The sequence below is a fragment of the Neolamprologus multifasciatus genome, chromosome 6 (assembly GCF_963576455.1).
Source record: "Neolamprologus multifasciatus chromosome 6, fNeoMul1.2, whole genome shotgun sequence".
Lineage (NCBI taxonomy): Eukaryota > Metazoa > Chordata > Actinopteri > Cichliformes > Cichlidae > Neolamprologus > Neolamprologus multifasciatus.
In genome coordinates this window covers 35198050-35210959 of record NC_140444.1, presented here as the reverse complement: position 1 = coordinate 35210959, position 12910 = coordinate 35198050, and positions in this window count along the sequence as shown.

Here is a 12910-nt window from a genome sequence, read left to right as displayed (position 1 = left end):
TCAAAAGTTTCAACACACTGTATGTCGTGTTTTGTGATCCACTGCTTCTTCCTAGTGATATTACATACAATGATTAGATTTATAACACTGCTGCATCAACCCCAAAATGATGTGTTTGCATTTATAGAGGTTTGAAACAATAGAAATAGATTAAAACAGACAGATTAAAAAGTGACACATTAAAAAAACATTGTTAATTTCAAATTTAGTTTCATTCATTTCATCATTAACTTGCACTCACACTACTACACTGGCATTTTAGGTTCAGGCCATTAGGTGGCACAGTGCACTTGTGGCAGGATAGTGCTACCATTTAAGCAAGCTAGAAGACTGGCATCCTTGCTGGTATCCAGTTAAGGAAGCAACACATTAGTAGAAGAATTCTGAGTAAAACCAAAGTTACTTTCCCTAGTAACTAGTTACTTTGAAAGTAATGAGTAACTTGAAAAAAACAAAACAAAACAGAGCGTATGACAAAATACTCTTGAGTCTGCCGGGAAGTGAAAATACAAGGTGTGAGCTGTGATTGAAATTCAAATTTCCAAAAACTTTATTTATTTAATACAATTTCGTTATACCTACTGAACTTAAGGGGGAGAGAAACAAAGTACCCACCCCCAAGGGCCTATATGTACATCTCTAATTTTGAGTGCCATGCTATTTGAGATAACAGTGTTGTTATTATATTTGAGGCTTTTGCTTTGCACTGAAGTAACAGTACCTTTTATGGACATCTGAGTTCAGAGACGATTCACATTAGCAGTCACTGCATTGTTGCTCTTGCCCTTCATGCATTCATTAGATTGCAGGATGTTGTGTGTTTTCAGGTGGTTTAATACGTTTACTGTGTCCGAACAAACTCGATCGTGATCTGCTTCTAGAGACAAATTGTTTACCGTCTGCTGTGCCAGACATTTGAATTTTGCTTCGATGGTCTGTTATCTGTACAATACAATACAATACAATTTTATTTATATAGCACATTTAAAAAACCACAGGTATGCCAAAGTGCTTCACAGAACGAGTAGTTTATCACTGCAGTCAAGCACATTTGGGAAATTTCAAGTTGTGCAGTGCAGGAAGCAGCTGTGACTAACACAGGCAAGCACGTCATCAGGTAGTGACATAGGGAGCACTTCATGTTTGCTTTGTGTTCTGTTGACAGACCCTGCATTTTCAGTATCGATCAATCCATAGTTTTCACGTGATGTGACAGCTACTGGGACATGCCCGCCCGTCCTTTCACTGTGCAGCCATTCTTTTAATCTTTTTCAGTTTAACTTGGCCTAAATGCTATCAAATGCATTAATCAATGTTAGAGCTGCTAGAACAGCGTAGAGTATGGCACCAACACGTAAGCACATCTCGCCTAACCCCACTTTACAGGTTCTGTGATTGAAATTCTCAATATGACTCAATATTGTCATGTTGACTGTTGGGATGCTGCAGCCTGGTCAGCTTGAGCGTTCCTCCATAAGCCGGGAGTTTCTCGTAAACACAAAGGTGAACATATTTGCCTCCTCCCACATAGACCTGCAAGGAAGTACAAGGAAACTTACAGGAGATGCTTAATGTGCACATAGAACTACTCCTGATCATTTTATCACAGCTGCGGTAATGTAAGCCACAGCTGTGGGCCAAACAACATGCTAACATGTGAAAAAGAGAATCTACGTCTTCATATATAGAGTGCACGATGTTTCTAGTGTTCACAAACACAACATTTGTTGAGCTCTGTTCATGGCTGAGACAGTTTATCAAGTAAATATCTGCTTATGCTTCTTTATTTAACCCATTGGGGGTGTTGTGTATTACAAGTCAACATCTGCAAGTACTGGAACTGCTTGTTTTGTGCATTAACACCAGGAGTGTGACGCGCACATGCATTCATTTAAGCAAAATTTGTGTGGAAACAATGATTGAAAGCATCAGAAGTGATGCTAGAAAACCTAAAACAGTTTAGGTTTTGTATGACACGCCATATAAATGACCACATAAACGCAGAGAGTAGAGGTACTATAAATGACACTATTCTTTATGAGATTGTGAGAAAATTTCTAATCCTTGGCATATGACTCTGTATGACACAGATTTTATTGTTTTTAATTCTAATTATCATTTCATACATTTTTATTTTGCGCTATTTGTTCTCATTTTATTATTATTTATTCTTATTTATTTATTTTGGGTAAATCTTTTTTTTTTTTTTTTACTTATTCATGTATCATTTTTGGCATGCCAAGTGTACAGCACTTTGTGTTCAGCTGTGTTTTTCTGAAAGTGCTATATAAATAAATTGCTTGCTTGCATGCTTAATACTTTGATTTAATTTTGGATGAATTGTTTTCCCAAACACTGCCAAAAGCCAGGTTTTACTGATAAATCTTTGCTTGATGGGGGGACTTTAAATGTTTTCTTCTCTCTGCTCCTTTTCTTTTTATACTGACCTTATTTATTTTATCTGGCAGTCAAGTCAGGTGTGCATGCTGTTTGTGAGGCAAAGCAGAGGGAAAGGAGGGATTATAAATGCACAAGGGGCTGATTAGACCATGAGACACAGGAGGGCGCAAAAGTAAAGATGAAAGCCAAACTAAACCAAACCAAACTTTGTCCACCACTTGGTGAGTAGTTGGCATCCTACATGCAAACTGCAGGTGACCATGGCAATCTGATTGCAACCAAAGTAATCACAATCAGTGTTGGTCCAGTTACTTGGAAAAAGGAATCAGTAACTAATTACTGATTACTTATTTCCCCCCAAAAGTAATCCTGTTACTTTACTGATTACTTATTTTCAAAAGTAATTCGTTTTTTAGTTACTTTTAAAAAACACGATTTACAACCTGAATAGGTAATAAAGCAATAGATCTTTCAGCCCAATTCTACTTTTTCTGCATAATCCACCATATAAAATGTAATCAAATGAAAAAGTCTCTTTTTAAAACTAGTTTTATTAGTTTTAATCTTTTAACTTTATGCATCAAGCAAAAATTAAATCATATGCAACATTGTCTGACTGGAAGAAATTTGTTTAACATTTAAACCTGTTTTCTGCACATTCCAGCACATAAAATTAAATAGTTTTTTGTGTTTACACTCACTCTTTCAAATAGATGCAAGTAAAACACAGCAGAAAAAAAATCAAATCAAATCAAAGACTCAGTGGTCCTGTTGCTCTATTTTCCCCTGCTTAGCAGGAGTTAGGCAGGCAGAGGTTTGCCCTGGTGCAGGTGTGCCACATGTCAGTGGAAGAATCTTGGAGTTTCTCTGTGAATTTCGCATTCCCGTGGCAGCGTACTCGGTGCTTGCTCGGTAGTTTAGGGGGTTTTTCGCTGTAAAAAGAAGTTTTCTTCCCATGCAGTGTACAGCGGACACTAATGTTTTTGTCACTTTTTATGGAATCAAACTCGAAGTAAGGTCAGTACTTCCACGCTTTAAACGCTGCACAGTCGTTCTCTCTCCCACACTCGTTATATTATCCATTTTTGATCTGCACACAGCTGTTGCCACGAACGACGCTTACATCATTGTCACGAGACACTCTCGCAAACGAAATCACGGTTTAGTAACGTAGTAACGCAGTAACACAGCGTGCTAACGGGAAAGTAACAGTAATCTAATTACCTTTTTTGCAATAGTAATCCCTTATTTTACTCGTTACTTGAAAAAAGTAATCGGATTATGCGTTATTGCCCATCTCTGGTCCACATACAGAAAGTGTCATAGAAAGATTTAAGGTATCATGCCACATTTGACCTCTGACCTCTTGTTCATTATTTTATTATTATTAAATTAAGAGTCAAAGTGAAAGACAAATTTGAAACTTTGTTACTTACTACCGTTGTTTGGAATAGATAGGAATATAGAGAATTATATATTTTTATTTAAAGACAGCGTTGTCAAGAGAAAGAGAATGACCTGCCTAGTTAATAGGAAATATACTTTACTATGATATATAATAAGCTCAAGTTATTCATGTACTTTATTATTAAACATTTAAACAATGACATGAATGTTACACATGTAGTATATCTGCATATCTGTGTAAATCAAAAAGAATTATGTCAAGTATAGTAAAATGGGTTTCATCAGGACAAAATAAAAGCCCTTGCACTTGTTTTTATTTCAATACAAATTTCTTAAAGAAGGACAAAAAAAGGAAATAAATAAATACAAAATATCACACTATTGCCCTTTAATTAGTTTTAAAAACCTGACATCTTTGCAGACCACAACTAGAAAGATAAGCACATCGGATTCAGATTTGATTTAAACTCACATCAGTCAGTCTCTAGAAGTCTAAAAAGTCTGTTTCTACCATTAAACATCCAATATACTCAACTTCCCAGAAAGTTTTGACTTCACGTGTGAAAATAGGAACGATTTTTTGTTTTGTACCACGAGATCAGCTCAGATATTAACCTGCATAGCATTCAGCCCATGTTTAAACAAAATGTGGCATTTTCTGCTATTTCCTGTCAGGACAAATGGAAATGAAAATGTAATTTGCTTTAATATGATGGAACTAAAAAAGCTTGATTTTCATCACTGACTGAGAATTTTGGATCTGTCTCCCAGCCTGGCTGTCCTGATTACGATGATGTATAAACCTTCAGCTGAGGAATAGATGCCAAAAGCCAAGAAGACCATAGAATTGTGCTCATTTAGCTGTCAGTAGACGACATGAAGAGAGCTGATACTGAGATGTCTTTATTTCCTTGATGCCTTGTTGGCATGTTGAGTTATTGCCTTCCCCGTGTAATGTTTGCAAGTTTTAATTTTGACTTTGTGAAATTCCCTCATCTCTGTGGTGAGAAATAACTTTGCTATTGCAGAGCTAAATTATTCAACAAGTTAATACCTTCACAGCGAGGTCACCTGAGACACGAGAAATCCATTTTCATGTTATTTAATGTACCTCGGTACAATGACAGTCCTGTAATGAAGTGCCTAATTTAAAATGTAACATCACCTATTGGTGAAACGAGCTTAGATTATAGGACTCACATGTTTTCATTTGTAGTCTTTAAAACCTGTCTCTACCCATCTAGTGTTAATTCTTTCTGGGATACAAGTTAAGTATGTATATTATGCACACACACAAACACACATGCAGCTATTACACATTTCTTGTTTTTATACCTAAGATGAATTATTGTTGAATGAAGACATTTTTCAAACACATGTAAAATGTGGCCAATTGTATTTATTGGGTAAAGGAAAATGTAGAAGGGGGAAAAGAGGTAAAAAAAAAAAAAAAGGGGGGGGGATAGAAAACCCCAACAATCCCCTCTGAGCAAGCACCAGGCGACAGTGGATAGGAAAAACTCCTTTAAAGTGAAAGAAATCTAAAGGAGAAACCTATGGCAGAACCAGGCTCAGGAGGGGGCAGTCAACTGCCGGGACTGGTCGGGGGGTGAGGGTGAAAAAAGAAAAGGAGGGAGGGGAAGGGGAAGGGGAAGGGGAAGGGGGAAAATTAAGTTGGAATAAAGGTGGAGGAAGACAAGGTTACATCAGGTGAGAAGCAGCAGTGTCCCTCCTCCAGAACCAGAAGAAGCGTTTTTTCTTCTTTTTAAGATATTCTTCGACGAGCACCTTTTTCTCAATGATGAGGGTTTTCAGCTCATCCATTGTTTCTGTGTTTTCTTTCTCAAGTTTGTTGCATCTTTTCACCATGTCTTCTAATTGTTCTTGTTTTTCTTCAAGCTTGTCTTTCAGTTCTTTAACTGTTGCCTCCTCTATTCGCTTTGCCTTGTGCACATCTGTATTTCTCTGTTCTACTTTCTTGTGCATGTCTTCCAACTGCTGGTTTCTCTTCTGGATTTCCTGAAGTCTACACTGCAGGTCTTTATGTGTTTTCTGTTGTTCTTGCTTTTGCACCTGGATTTCAGTGTTTTTGCACTTCAAGTTCTTTGAAAGTTCCTCAAGTTCAGTATTTTTTCTCAGCATTTCATTGATGCTACTCTGCATCGCTGAGCATTGTTTTTCCATTTCTTTCTTTTCTCCGTCCAGTACAGTTGTTTTGTACCTGGTTTCATTATACAATTCTTGGAGTTCTTGAATTTTCCTCTGGAGAATAAGTTTTTCTTCTTCCTGTTGCATTTTCTGTTGCTCTCTCTCTTGAATGAACTCTTTATTTCCATGCACTTTTTTATCAAGCCTGATTTGGAGCCCTCTGTGTTTTTCCTCCATCTCTTCAAGCTTGGAGTCCATTTCTTTCTGTTTCGTTTCCAGTTGCTTCTTGTCTTGAAGCAACTGTTGATTTTTGTGCAGAGTTTTGTCATGCTTCACCTGCAGCGCTTTGTATTTTTCCTCCATGCCTTGGAGTTTGCTCTGCATGTCTCTCTGCTCTGTGGGCTGTTGTTTCTTGTCTTGGAGGATCTCTTTATTTCTCTCCAGAGCTTCATCAAGAATTACTTGCAAGCCTTCGTTGTGCTTCTCGATGTTCCTCAGCTTGCAATCCATTTCTTCCTGTTGTATTTTCTGTTGGTCTTTCTCGTCAAGCAACTCTTTATTTTTGAGCAGTGTTTCCTCAAGAGTTATTTGGAGCATTTTCAATTTTTCCTCCAAGACTTCAACCTTGGAGTCCGTTCCATTCTCAAGCATTTCCCGTTGCTCTCTCTCTTGAATGAACTCTTTATTTCTGTGCACTTTTTTATCAAGCCTGATTTGGAGCCCTCTGTGTTTTTCCTCCATCTCTTCAAGCTTGGAGTCCATTTCTTTCTGTTTCGTTTCCAGTTGCTTCTTGTCTTGAAGCAACTGTTGATTTTTGTGCAGAGTTTTATCATACTTCACCTGCAGCGCTTTGTATTTTTCCTCCACGCCTTTGAGTTTGCTCTGCATGTCCCTCTGCTCTTTGGGCTGTTGTTTCTTGTCTTGGAGGATCTCTTTATTTCTCTCCAGAGCTTCATCAAGAATTACTTGCAAGCCTTCATTGTGTTTCTCGATGTTCCTCAGCTTGCAATCCATTTCTTCCTGTTGTATTTTCTGTTGGTCTTTCTCGTCAAGCAACTCTTTATTTTTGAGCAGTGTTTCCTCAAGAGTTATTTGGAGCATTTTCAATTTTTCCTCCAAGACTTCAACCTTGGAGTCCGTTCCTTTCTCGAGCATTTCCCGTTGCTCTCTCAGTTGCTTCTTGTCTTGAAACAACTGTTGATTTTTGTGCAGAGTTTTATCATACTTCACCTGCAGCGCTTTGTATTTTTCCTCCATGCCTTGGAGTTTGCTCTGCAGGTCTCTCTGCTCTGTTGGCTGTTGTTTCTTGTCTTGGTGGATTTCCTTAAGTTTTCCTAGAGCTTCGTCAAGCTTTTCTTGGAGCTCTTGATTCTTCTTGAGCATTGTATCCCCTTTAATGCTCTCTTTTTTCTCCTTTTGGAGCAGATCTTTAATTTTTTCCAAAGCTTCATCAAGCTTTTCTTGGAGCTCCTGATTCTTCTTATCTTGGAGAGCCCATTGTTTCTCCTCAATAATACCCTCTTTTTCTTGAAGCTGGTAGGATAATTTTTCTAATTCAGTGCTCTTTCTCTCATTTTCTTCCGTCAGGATCTTAATCTTCTCTCTGTTCATGAGATTTTCATTTTGCATTTCTTCCAATCGCTGTTCCTCTAATTCTACCTGTTCGTCCCAAGGAAGAGAGCTGATATAAGGGTCTAGGGACTCATACCACGGAATAGAGCTGGGGTCAACTTCTTGTCTTTCTTGATCTTTCTGAGACATGTTGGAGTCTGTATACCGTGACTACAAAAAGGATCCAAATGTTTCAAAATGTTTTACTGGCGAACGTTTGAATGCTGCTAACATAAGTGCTGCAAATAACGGACTAAAAGTTGTACATCCTCACCCCTATTTAAGGATTCATGACGATCAAAGCTTCAAAGGATCAAAGCTTTAGAGGATTGTGACATCAGAATTCCATAAGTCACATGACATTTTTGAATGAGGTCATATTTTTGTTTGAATCTTTTTAAATAACATCAACATTCCGTAAGCCAATGAGGTTCTGAATGAGGATAATGTTTTTGCCTGGAAAATTACCAATGAAGTTTCAATCCCTGTTACTTTTGTAAAAAAAATAAAAATAAATAAAAAATAAAAAAAAGTGTTATTGCAATAACATACAAAGTGAGTAAAGAAAGTAAGTAAAAGGTAAAAGTACAGTTTTATTTATATAGTACGGTGGCCCTGAGAGGCCAAACGGACTGCAACTTCAGAAAACACTTGCAAAAAGAAAAATGCTGCAAAAAGAAAAATGCTGCAAAAAGAAAAACACTTGCAAAAAGAAAAATGCTGCAAAAAGAAAAATGCTGCAAAAAGAAAAACACCTGCAAAAAGAAAAACACTTGCAAAAAGAAAAATGCTGCAAAAAGAAAAATGCTGCAAAAAGAAAAACACCTGCAAAAAGAAAAACACTTGCAAAAAGAAAAATGCTGCAAAAAGAAAAATGCTGCAAAAAGAAAAACACTTGCAAAAAGAAAAATGCTGCAAAAAGAAAAACACTTGCAAAAAGAAAAATGCTGCAAAAAGAAAAATGCTGCAAAAAGAAAAACACTTGCAAAAAGAAAAATGCTGCAAAAAGAAAAACACTTGCAAAAAGAAAAATGCTGCAAAAAGAAAAACACTTGCAAAAAGAAAAACACTTGCAAAAAGAAAAATTCTGCAAAAAGAAAAACACTTTCAAAAAGAAAAATGCTGCAAAAAGAAAAGCGCTGCAAAAAGAAAAGCGCTGCAAAAGCACACACAACACAACGGAAATAGGAAAAAACACAACGGAAATGTTTCTGGGGAGACAATAACCGGACGGACCAGTTGACCAAAACATGCTGTCGCTACCCGATCCGTACCGGAAACCCGATCGGTACCCCGCATGCGCGAAAGGTGTCTACTTCCGGTCGTAGCATTTTACGATAGTTATGGGTCAGAGTATCAGTTAAGATGTTAAGAATAATAAGTATATCTTAAAATGTTTGCAATAATGAAGCATTTCAGTACAATGTAGACAAAAACGAAAAATAAAAAGATAGTTACGGATCGGGACTCCCCGATCCTTACTGCGCATGTGCAAAGTCGGACCGTACAAATCGGGTCTACCCGATCCGTACCGCGCATGTGCAGATGTTTTCTTCTTCTTCTGTTCGTTTAATGGCAGTTTACTCCCCAGTGTATGAGGATACTGCCACCTTCTGACTGAGCGAATGAACCCTATTGTAAACTGAATTGGCGTCATTACAAACGCGTGTTAAATTTGATTTAGTGATAGTCGAGTGTGTTTATGCTCGTCTGTGTGGAGAGGATTGACTGGAATAGTGATGATGATGTCCACTATCACTGTCAATTGTCAGTAAACACTTAATCTGGCTGATGAATCTTCACGTGACACATTGCTAAATCAGTATTATTAAGTCTGTAATAAGGCGCCATTCTTCTTATTTTACGGCGCTGTTGTTCAATCGGGGAACGCTCTCTGTTGAGGAGAAAAGCATGAATTTGTTTGTAAACGGATTATCCATTGTTTAAATGTCCCGGGCAGTCGAAAAGGAGGCAGAGCTGTTGAGAAATGCTAGGAGCTAACTGGGCGCTAACCGTATCATTCAAATATATTGAATGTCGCAATGTTGGCAAAGAGAGGAAGTGACGTAAGATTTGCGCATGCGGGGTACCAATCGGGTTTCCGGTACGGATCGGGTAGTGACACATGCTAACAAGTGCACTGGGACTGGGAGACACTTCAACGAAGTGGAAGCAGAGCGGCCAAAGAGTAAACTTTCAAAAGTAAGTTCTGAATATTATGTCACTTATTTATGTGCAAATGTTTAATAACGAGGAACATTAAAACATTACTGTTGGCCACATGCCGGCAAAGTTATGTGACATTAGCGATGTTTGTACTTTCAGCGTTTACTTTGTTTTAAAGTCTTTACTTTATACGCCGTTAGATAGTCGACCTTAATCTTACAGAGAATGTGATGATTTTGTGGATAATTAAAGTCAGTCATATATCCACAAACACAACAGGCTGAAAGTCAGTGATGCTGCTCGGTTTGCAGTCCTGAATATCACGGCACAAGCAGGATTCACTGCACTGTTAATGTTAGCTAAGTTATATTGCTGCCTCTGTTCGGTGGTGTTGAGCCAAACGGACTTTAACGTGTGTTTGAACGAGCTGACGGTTCACTCATTGTAGCGACTTCCACAGTCGCTAGAGGCCGGGGATGGAGCCCGCCTATTTGCCTGACGCGCTGTCAACTTTAGCAATAATGCGAGAGGTGGAATTGTTTGCTTGTTTATTAAAGTGTTTACAGAGTAATGTCATCTCGAGATTTGGACTCTTACAACGTCACAGGCTCTAATGTAACAAGACGAAACATGTTGTGCAGCAGTCAACAAAAACTACGGCTACCCAGCCCTCCTCTCTGTCAAAATCAAAACCAGTGAATGACAGACTGACAACGCCCTCTTAATGTCACCGCTAGCACCCACGTGACTCCCATTACACATCACCATAGCAACCAAACAAATGAAAACCCAGTGATCATCAAAAAATTCAATACATTTAATTATGGTTCCTACACTCATTAAGCTGAAAGAAAGATGCTTTAATCACAGCAGTCACACATGTGTCCACTGTACCAGCTGGGAACTCTTCTTGTTTAGCACTCGTAATAACACTAAATCCTTCTGTTTGTAGCAGTGTATACACCTGAGACTGTCACCTGTCTGTCTGTCCTGCACTCTCTCTCTGTTTCTTTCTCTCTGATTGTGGAATAAAAGTATGAACATGTATTTATAAGTTACACTTGTGTTTGAATCCTGCAGCTTATCACACATTTGATTCCCATGTGTGACGACTGCAAGTGTCCAGAGTGAGGACAGACTGAGGGACCCACTGCTGCACATCATCTGTGAGGCTTTGCACCCCCAATGATCCACCAGGACAAACTCAGCAGTGTGTGAGGAAGAGGAGGAAGAGCCAGCAGCAGCTGACAGATGGAGAGAATAGACAGACTGTTCCCTGTTTGTGAAGGACTGCTAGAAAAGTTTAACATAACTAATTGTCTGTCCTGAATCAGTCTTATTAGGTAATGTTCAAATAATGTTATCATCCCAGTGTTTTCAGTGTGGGAGAAAGTACTCAGGGCCTTCAAGTTACACACTATGAAAGGCAGCAACAAGTTTAATATTCAGAAACCTAAAGTATGTATCAGCAGCAGAATGGAGCTAAAAATAAATGTTTGTTTCAGTTCTATGAAGCTTTGAGTATTTTGGATTAGTAGCACTGCTGTATTTGTTGCATCATATCGCTGTAATTGTTTATATGCTTTATATATTCTGAGGTAAGTTGATCTATAGTGTTACATCATATTCTATAAGAATGTTATGTGTTTGTAGACTTTCTGCCCAGTTTGACCAATTTAGCAGAAGTCAGCCTGTTTAAGGCTCTGATATCTATTCTGTATGACTTAAAGCAGTTATGACATGGTCTGATTTTCTCACCCAATAAAGGAATATTTAATATATCAGTCTACTCTTCATTCTATCAGACACAGTTATCACAGCTCGTACATTTGCTTTTTACACACATATATAAGCATTGAACCAAATTTAGTAATGCCAACATATTAAAAGAACAATATTTGTCTCTTATATATAATACATCTATATATACACTGTCAAAGATACTTGAGTGTCTTTGAGTGAAGATTTAAGGTGAATCTTTACTGAAGCTCAGTATTTGACACAGAGTTCACTCACATGTGCTGTACCAGTGTACCTGCACATGTGATGTGACAATAGAAGTGATTTGATTTGAGAGTTCAAGCTCACTGCTGTAATAACTAATAATGATTAATATAATAACTATAATATTGGCCATCTCATATTTACACTGACTTTAGTCTCATGAACAGCATTAACTATTTGTTATTTACTAGCTAATCTTATATGACTGTTCAGTACAGATATGAAGCCCAACAATCATGTTTTACAGTCCTGTGGTCTCAGCCTCAGATACTTATTAAATCACACAAAGCTCACAAACTCTGCTAATTAGTGATTCTGTTCTGAGACATGTGAAGACACCAGCAACCATAGTCAGTTGTCTTCCAGGGGCCAGAGCAGGCGGCACTGAGGGAAATTTAAAAACTGCTGGCTGAGGGTAAACCTGAATTCAGTAAAAGTATAATTCACATCAGCAATAATGACACCCGGTTACGTCAATCAGAGGTCACTAAAATCAATATTGAATCAGTGTGTAACTTTGCAAACACAATGTCAGACTGTAGTCCCCTCCCCAATCACACCAGGAGTGTCATGTTCTCCATAAATTGCTGGCTGTCTGAGTGGTGTCCAAGAAACAATGTGGGCTTTATAGATAATTGGGAAACTTTCTGGAGGAACTCTGGTCTGGTTAGGTCTGGCTGTCACAGTAGCAGCAGCACACTGTATGATTTTGAGGAGTGGACCCCAAATGCAGACACCAAGGAACATGGAAAAAAAAACGTAAATGTTAACAGAAAACGAGCCATTTATTGAGGATGGTAAAAGATTAAAAAACAAAAGGCAAAGGTGAAGCTAAACAATAACCTAAACTGGGGAAACTAAAGATAAACATTAAAAAAACATGAAACTTGATGTGGATATAAAGATACCTTGAAAAGTGGCACAAAGGACAACAGGCAACCTTTTTAAAGCTGCATATCTTGCATTATATGGTGATTATTCACACGGCTCTGTTGGTGCCTGTCTCCTTGCTCAAATAAAATATTTAATCTCATTTTGTTCATTGTTCAATAATCGTGTTTTTATGAAAAAAGAAACAATTAGATTGAGCAAAAGACAAACTTTATGTACATTAGAACTTTTCACAGTGGTCACTATTCAACATCGAAGAAAAGGGCGGTGTGAATGTGACGTC